We start from the raw sequence: 9,226 nt of genomic DNA, 5'->3' as shown, positions 1-9,226 counted from the left end.
AAAGACAGAGCTCTTGAAGGTCAGTCAGGGCGAAGCTTCGATGCCAGATGCTGACAACACCTTCAAGTGTGGCCATTACGCACACTTTTGTCTTGAGACGTAGTTGTAAAATACTTTGTACGCCCTAGTTTGTTTCAAGCTGACTGTACTTTTCCATCATCATCTGGCGTCACTGAAGCTTCCTGTATTACAGGCTGTGCATTGTTGTATCCTAGTTATTGCAATTTAAAGTAAACTCTATTGACATTCTTAGTCAAGGATGTTCCTCATCATTTTCTGACTCTTATCTGAGTCTCGGCAGTGATAGTAACAGTTGAAGTAAAGTCCACATGCTCTCCTGGGGCATCCCATCTGTGCCCCTCCTAGGCACAGATGGGATACTATAATCTCTCTGGTGTGTTCACAGCCAGCATCCAGGTGGTTTATGGGATTCATTTTTGTCTTCAGCTTGATACTGTCAGTTAACCTGACACACCACATGATTTGTTACACAGAACCATCTGGGAAGCTGTCCATAGAAACTGTTTGGAAAAGGGCAGGTGCGTTAAAAAATATTTGACAGGTGATTGGATGAACCATCTGTCGTCCTGTCTAACCTCTGCCTAACACGGGCTAACTTCAACCAATCAGATCCACTCACCGTATTGAAACCAGCCAGAAGACAAGCAAAAACCTTTGTATCTTTTCTATCAATAAATAAATCAATAATAAATCAATAAAATCCTTCAGTGACGTTCTGTGCTCTTCCTTCAATGAAGTTCTGATATAACTGATGCTATCACAGTATCTACGCTAACATCTTCAGGAGCCGTAATTGTCTCTTCCAGATGGGTCATTTCCATGGACACTTGCACTCGCTCTTGGTGCATCTAAAACCATGCCAGTAGCTGTCAGTAGTCCCTCCAAGGATGCTGATTTGCTCATACCTCCTCTGGTGAAGACACAAATGGATAGCAAATGGATTCTCACATAATCTTGCGGATCCAGCTGCCTCACAAGGTAAACAGTCAATGGAGTTCTTGGTGTACCACTATAAACTTGTGATAAAGTGGTACTGATGACCGTCTGGCCACAACTTAGAGTAGGTGGTCAGAGCAGGAGCCCTTTTCCCAGTTTACCCTCATTACGTTTTTTGATCCAACTTACCAGTAAGTGGTGATCAGATGACTGCTCTGCTCTTCACAGGAGTGTCCAAAACATATGGCCGCAGATCTCATGAAACAACTACAAAGTCAGTAACTTGGCCTACAAAATTTTCGTGTCAATTATCCTTACACACTACCTTATGTTTGAACATGGTGGACAGACTTTACTACTGTCCAATAACAAAGCACCACTCAAGAGTACCCAACTAACCTCAAGAGACTCCAAGAATGGTGTTCTGATTTGCCATTTGACAGCAGTCAGAGCCTTCCAGCCTTCGACATGCAGTCACATACTGGTGACCCTTTTGTTTTCTGGGAAGGTGGGGGTTGGCCACTCACAGTCAACCACACAGGCACAGTATTTCTCAGTCTGAACAACTGCAGAGTGAAGTCCTTTGCTATGACTTTCCTTCCCCACATCTGGCTTTTGTCCCTGGTTCCTTTCCATGTACCCACCCTAAGTTTCTGCAGCTGGGGGTCTGCAGACCAAAGTCTCTGCCTTTGCCTGTCTCATGACTGGCAACACAATAAATGATTACACCCCTTCTTGAGGGATGTAAGCAAATATAGTGACAAAGCCATAGTGTTTTTTTGGGCTGAATCTGACTGAGCCCCATAGGTGCAGATCACCTATGACCAAATCATTGATTTGCAAGTCAAAAATAAGTCTCATGTCTTTGCACTCAAGTCCCAAGTCAAGACAGGCAAATTCTGATTCAAGTCCCAAGTCTGAGGGTAGGAGTTTGGAGGCATAAACAAATCATAATGTGCTTGCCACCGAATGTAATGCCATTGTAACAACAGAGCCTTAACTTAGCATTCTATGTGCTGGAAGTTGTTATAACCTACACATTCGACATAATATAATCTGTTTTTTTTGTAGCTTTTTTATGCAAAAAGGTCTTTGGCATACTTTTTCCCAGCAGCAGTAACATAACATTAGCTCTTCATGCTTCTCTCCTGCAACTTGATCTGATGATATTAGATTCGTTCAAACAAAGTGGATCTGGCAAATTAAGTGATGACTGAAAGAATAGTGTTAAGGTTAGTTAATTCAGCAAATGACAGGAAATTAACTGATTTGTGGCATGCTTGCCACAAATCTGCCTGTGAGCTCCACTTCCAGGACATTAAATGGTAAAAAATTGCTTGAAAATGGAACTGTACAAATGTACGGTTAGGAGCAACTGTATGCTTCTCCATCATGAAACCCCAGTGATTTGAATCTGGTCCCTCTCCCTGATGGAAATTCCACTGGTTTATACTTCTGTAGGATCTCTCCTTGTCCTTGTTTTCAGATTTAAGAGGAACTATATTTTTATAGATCTTTCTTTTTCATATTTTGAGCTGAGCTGGTGATTTACCAGGGAAATGTAGACGTCTACATATGCCCTCATCTTGTAATGAGGAAGCTGAGTAGTAGGCCAATCTACAAAAACCACTGTGTATTCCTCTGTGGCTCTGGGGAGAGTATCAAGTCTGTTTTTAGATGAAGGGAGTTTGGTTCTTGTGGCAGATTTAGAAACAGAAACAAAATGTGAAGAGCAGGGTGATGTACAGCAACATGAGGGGAGTTTTTCTTAACTGTCTTCTCAAATCCTGATGCAAAATGAAATGTAAAAACTGTAAGTGAGAGTGGGCTGTAGACCACATAAGGGACAGTTTTCTGGAAAACAGTTCTCTTTTTCACATCCTTCCTGTTGTTGTTTTCAGGTATACTCCCCTCCTACTGAACCCACCCTCACTGGAAAAGCAAGTTTAGTCATTTCACAGAATGAAATGTCAAGTAACACAGTAGTATCAAAGTGTTTGTCATCAATGCAACAGTGTTCCACTTTTCACACTTATTTCATTCCTTTCTATTTAACACATTCAAGAAATAAATATAAAAAATACCCACTCTGTTCACTCTTCATATTTAAAATATTTCTGTGCAGTCATCTTAGCTTGAGAGATTCTGGTTTAGTTTAGTTTATTTGATTTTGACAGTGTGCAGTGACAGTGATCATTTACAAAAATGAAAACATGGCTGCACCAAATTTAGCGAGATACTAATTTCCATCTGTAGTCCTACACATAACAAGTAGATACAATAAATAAAATTTAAATATAAAGTGACCATGAAATATGAAATATATAATTACTCCATTTTTAAGTGATCAAGTTGCCAGTGCCTCTGTCTTACATAATAAAACTGTAGGTACAGACTGCACAATACAAATTACTGTAAGAAATACACAATAACTACATTATAAGTGGCAAAGTTGCCAGCACATGTACCCACAAGGGTAACATATAACATCTATGTACCCACTGGGGTAACCTCTAACATCTATCTAAGATCAGTGCTGACAAGACTGACTGCTTAAAATGCAGTTTTTAACTTGAAATTTTTTTTAAGGTGTCGGGGAGCCTGTTCCTTTCTTTGACAGCTTTATATGAAAAGGCTGATTGAGAAAAGGCAGAGCTTTGTTTTGGAACGCTGCAGTCACTCCTGGAGGCAGAACTTAAGGCTCTGTTGGCTGCTTTATGCTTCCCCAGTAGATCATAGTCATGGTGCTGTTGTGGTTTTCTATCTAGACCTTTCAGAGCTTGATTATAAAGTGATCTAATTGGATTTAAAGCAGTCTTGTTAACCTGAGACCAAGATGATACACAGTACAGAATATGGGACAAGATCATGGCATTCAGATATGACTTAGTGGCTTCAGTCGATAACAAGTTTCTGATGTGACGTAAGTTTGAAATGTTAAACTTCAGGAATTACAACTAGATATTTATAATCCTCAACATTTTGTATCATTTGACAACCCACAGAGATGATGTCACGTTGATTTTGTTTGTTTGGGAAGTACATGCACATGTTGTACATGTTTCCTCTGTGTTCAGGTTTCTGTTACCATCTCCATTGTTGCAGATAATTTGCCTGCAACTGCATCAGCGTTGGTGCAGAGGTTATTACAGCAAGACAGAATAATTATGCATTAATATTAGATTAATGCATAATTATTCCAATTGTTCCTATTTCCTCTTGGCTGATCAGACTTGTTACCTTTAGATATCACAGCAGTGTGATTGAGAGCCTGCAGATGACACAACACAGCCTTCAGTGGCCTTTTCAGATGTTTGTGATCAACAGTAGCTGTCTGCAGCTCCCTGTGTTTCCACAGTAAATGTGCAGCTTGCAGTATTTTTTATGTTACTCTCAGATAACGCTAACACTATTACATATTACTTGTATTGTGTGTGCAATAATATAATCTCATTAGCTAGCAAATGTAGCATCATACTGTGGTATGTCTGTTGCTGACAACATAGTGTTGGGTTGTTCATTGGTGCACTGTGTATGGCTATGTTTCTGCAACTTATTTATGTGATATGCAGTTACCTTTAGGTTACTTGGTTACTTTTAGCTTTAAGTAAGAAAACTACTTGGTTAGGCTTAGGAAACAATTTTGGTTAGATTTAAGCAGTGAGGGTTAGGAAAACATTCAATCATTTTGGTTATGTCTATGCAGGAAACTACTTTGTTAGGCTTAGGCACCAAAACTGTTTGAGCTTCATTTCCAATGAAGGAACTATGCCTAGGAACTAAGTACTTTTGGAGGACCTCAGTGCATTTCCACTGCAGGTAACAGGGTCTAAGTTAAGTTTGTGGGGATATTATTTTACCACCCAAAAAGTTCCTGTTCAAGGGGTAGTACTTTCCAAAAGTTGCACACAAAAATTACACAATCTTTTATTATGTCAGTGGACTAATTAGCCTCATATTCGAGGGTCTTTAGATCAGATCATGGAGAATGTTGGAAACAGACAACAGCCTGAAGAAAATTGTTATTTAGCTTTTTTATTAGCTTGAGTTGGTTGTTTTGTTTCCCTTTGAGCACAGCCAAAACCGTAGCTCATCTGATGTGCTAACTTTCAGTATGTTAACACACATCCTTTGCACTGTAGACAGTGTGAGTGGGTGGTGACCTCATGATAACATTTTGTCAGCTGTTTAAATGCAGCTGATTATAAAAATTCCAATGTAACAGCTCATTCTTACCAGGAATTTCTCCAATATTTCTGCTGCTTAAGTTTTATCATGGTCACATGGTGTGATTTAGCTGTTTCTAAAATGGTGACACATTTGTATTCAGGTATTAAGACCACATATTTTAACAGCTATGAGTGGCCCTGAATGGTAAAAATGAACTGAGGTCCATACAGACCCCCTGTTCCTCCCACTCTCACTCCAGTAGATACTAACCAGTACTACAGTGCTGTAATGCTTGGCCCATTGTTTGCAGAGTATTGAATTAATTTGTGGTAATTAGATTATAGGTGCTGTGGATTTAGTGGCATTAAGTAGTGAGCTGGCAGATTACAAACATCTCACCTCACTCTCCCCATCCCAGCGAGTAGAAGAACTTGCGGTGGTTATATAATGTGAGAGGCCATATCTAGAGCCAGTGTTTGTTCTGTCAGTTCTGGGCTACTGTGGAAATTCCAATATCAATATAATGGCCAGTGTTCTTTATTTAAATCCAAAATGACATCAGGACGCTGAAACAAACTTCCAAAGGTATTTTGATAATTACAAATATCTATAAATAAAAAAAACACAAACAGAACAGTTTGAATTAAAAAAAAAGATCAAATATACATAAAATGCTGTCTATAAAAAATAACAACAACAACAATAATAACAATATGCATCAGGTTTTGTAAAAAAAAAAAAAATACTGGACAGCACTGATATAGACTTATATAGCTGTGCAAGGCTAATATCAGGATCAAATCAAATTACCGGCCGACTAACATGTCTGTCTGTCTGTAGTAGAAACGGGTTATCACAGCTACACACACTCACTCGCCCTGCTCTCCCTCAGTATTTTTCCACTCCCCCTGGCTCTGCTTCACTTAACCTGCCAGCCACTCCCACCTCATCAGTCTCACTCCACTCACCTGTGTGCACAGCTACAGCTCATCTCCAATCAAGCCAGTCTAGCCTCTTCTGCCCAGTCAGTCTCTACCAGGTTGTTCTTTGTTCTCATGCAAGACTTTCCAGTGTTTGTCTTCAGACTGATTCCCTGTTGCTGACTGTGCCTGCTTTGTCTGTCTCCCATTAAATGCACCAGCTTTCTGTTCCTGACCATGAGATCTGTCTGTGGCTGTCCAGCATTTCCATTCAGCGATGACGCTATGGTGTGAGCGTTTTCTCCTGCTCACCTGTGGCTGCTTGTGGCTCAGTGTCTCTCCATGTGTCACTACACATTTTCCTGTGTGAGCATCCTTTGTGTACCTCCCTGTCAGCTCATTGATCCTCTGTCTGGCCTCGACCTACCCCCTGCCTGTCCCTCATCAGCACATCAGCTCTGACAGCGCTCATGATCCCACTTCCGGTTTCAGCTTGGTTTGTCCATCAAACCGAAACTACAGAGACTTTGTATTTACTCTTTCCCTGAGTAACAAACATTATTATGTGCTGCACTACCTGCTCAAGTTCCTGTTTTGCAAGTGTGACAATATAGGTCATAACCAACCGTTCCCAACTTCCAGTGTGCTGCAATTAGGTTCAGTCTATAAATGTTACAAAGGACTTGTTCTAAGATAGTATTCCATGATATTCCATGTCTGCTATTCTGACCAGAGATCTGACACACTGGACCCTTAAAACAAATGTTCTTTCAGCCCTCTTTCTTATCAGTAATAACAATGACCTCAGATGAGGCAAGAAAGAAGCTGCAGCAAATAGGTTTCCTGTGCAGGGTGGTATTATTAGTTTAGATTCACTTTCAGTTCTACCCAAAAATAAAGTACCTTTACTGTTAATTATTTACAGCCTATCTGATTGCCTGCCTGCCTGTCTATGTATTTTTTTGTTGTTGTTGTTGGTTTATTGTGACCACACTGTTTTCATAGCCAATAGAAATTAAAAACTACAAATCCAAGATCTAAGTACTATAAAGGACGCAGGGGCAATTGCCCACTTTTTGTTTGTGTTAATCCGGCTGTAGCACTGGTGTATGTGGAGACCAATTTAAGATATATTTTGAACACCACAGAGCTCATCTTATTTGATATACCATCAGTGACCTCATTTAGCACCTTATTTGGCCCAATTCTGATCCAGCACCTACGCACTCCCACTCCGTGATGACTGTGACTCTGTGTGAAGTCACACTCGCAGCTATAGAGGGTCACTTATGTCATTGTTATTTTTATTAACGTTTATTTAGCCAGGGAAACCCATTGAGACCAAGGTCTCTTTCTCGGTGGTGCCCTGATACAAGATACAACAACAATAAAACTACAATATTAAGACACCACAACAACAACAACAAAAGAAGAACACTAAGACACCACAACAATAAAACTACAACATGAGATAGAACAAGATTTCATAATATCGGATCAAGATGATAATCTTCTAAACAGCACTGACAAACATGTAAGTGACCATGACATGATACACTCATGACATGATTTATGGCACAGTGAACTTGTGAAAGGAAAAATGATTAATTAAATAAATAAAAGCTCACTCCCACGCTTCTTTGGCCACATCTGTGTTTTGTTCTGTTGTTTGTCATGTCATTCTGTCATCAAATGTATGTTTGAGACAAAGTAACTTATTACTGATCCTTTGGAAATAATTGCACCTTGCACAGAACTAACTGTCATGGCATTTCTTCCATCCTGGACACGAAAGATCTGATGCATCTGAGATGAGTGTGGTTTATGCAGACGTGCTGTTGGAAGGCTTCATAACCCACTTGTCCTTCAGGCTGACTGGTTTGAAATAATGCTCAATGTGGCGGACCCTGCATGCAAACAGGGTGAGACTGGGTAGGGGCTAGTTTGGAATTGGGTTTATATTTTGAGCATGAAAGACTTCCTGTGTAGACATGAAGTGTGGCTGTTAAAAGTCTGTTTTCACTGTAAAGAATGAAAAACCTGATCCTCCATGAGGGAGTCATATATTTCATATGAAATGGGTGATACAACCACAAAACCTCCTTGACAACTGCTGCTATTTTGCACAACTTTCATAAAATGTTACTTAAGAATATATAACTGTAAGTCATGTATGATTAAATCAGCATCTTTTCCTCTACATTATCTCTACCAAGAAGGTTTTCAGGCCTGTTGTTGAATAGAGTGTCTTTCTATGAAATCTGGTGGTAGATCTGCTCGGGGCCAGGGAGCTACTAATTAGACTTTGGTGTTGATCCTGATCTGGGACTCCTGCCATCAGGCGATTATCATTTGTTATCCGCATGAAACCAAAAACAGATACAGACTTGATTCCATATCCTTGGGGTGTGTTTGCATGGTCAAGGAGTCAATCCAGCTTCAAACTGAAGTGCTGTATGTCTTTGTGTGTGTGTTAATTTTGCTTTCTATATGACAGACAGTCAAAGCTCACAGAGACATTTTGAATGTAAACATTTTCGTCATATATTCCTCTTACATTATCTGAGTTGTAAGCTGTGGCTTGTTTGCAGTGCACTGTTATGGCAGCACATGTAGGAGGATGTTCCTCTTTCCAGGCTGCGTGTTGCCTGTGACGATGAACAGAGCAGCAAACCGCCTGTCAGACCCGACTTCTTTATCGCGTCCACATTCTTCAGCCTGCCGTTATTTCAATGTTACTTCAACTTTTCTCTGTGTTTACTGAGATTCATGGGAACAAATCTAAACTAGTATTGATCCTCATTGAGTCAATCTGTGACTAACTCTCCCACACACACTCCTGTCTGCTAATAGACATGAAACATTCACACTCATCCTTACTCATATTAGTTGTTATCACTGGTTATGATTGCTCTGTGATGTTGTCATAGACACCATGTGAATGGATATGAAAATGATTTTGTTTCAGGAATCAATTTCAGCTTCAATGTTTTACATATAAAACATTACAATTTAATGCACCTATTTAATATTCATGTTGAAAATATGCTATTATATTTATATACAGTACTGTTATATTACTGTTATATCTACTGTATATTATAGTGTATTCTAATTACACACAATACAGTAATTTAATAATTGGAATCATTTGAAAAATGTTTGAAACAGCTGTGCTG

This window comes from Lutjanus erythropterus, chromosome 16 (genome assembly GCF_056507025.1).
Source record: "Lutjanus erythropterus isolate fLutEry1 chromosome 16, fLutEry1.hap2, whole genome shotgun sequence".
NCBI lineage: Eukaryota > Metazoa > Chordata > Actinopteri > Lutjaniformes > Lutjanidae > Lutjanus > Lutjanus erythropterus.
This window is presented reverse-complemented; position numbering follows the sequence as displayed.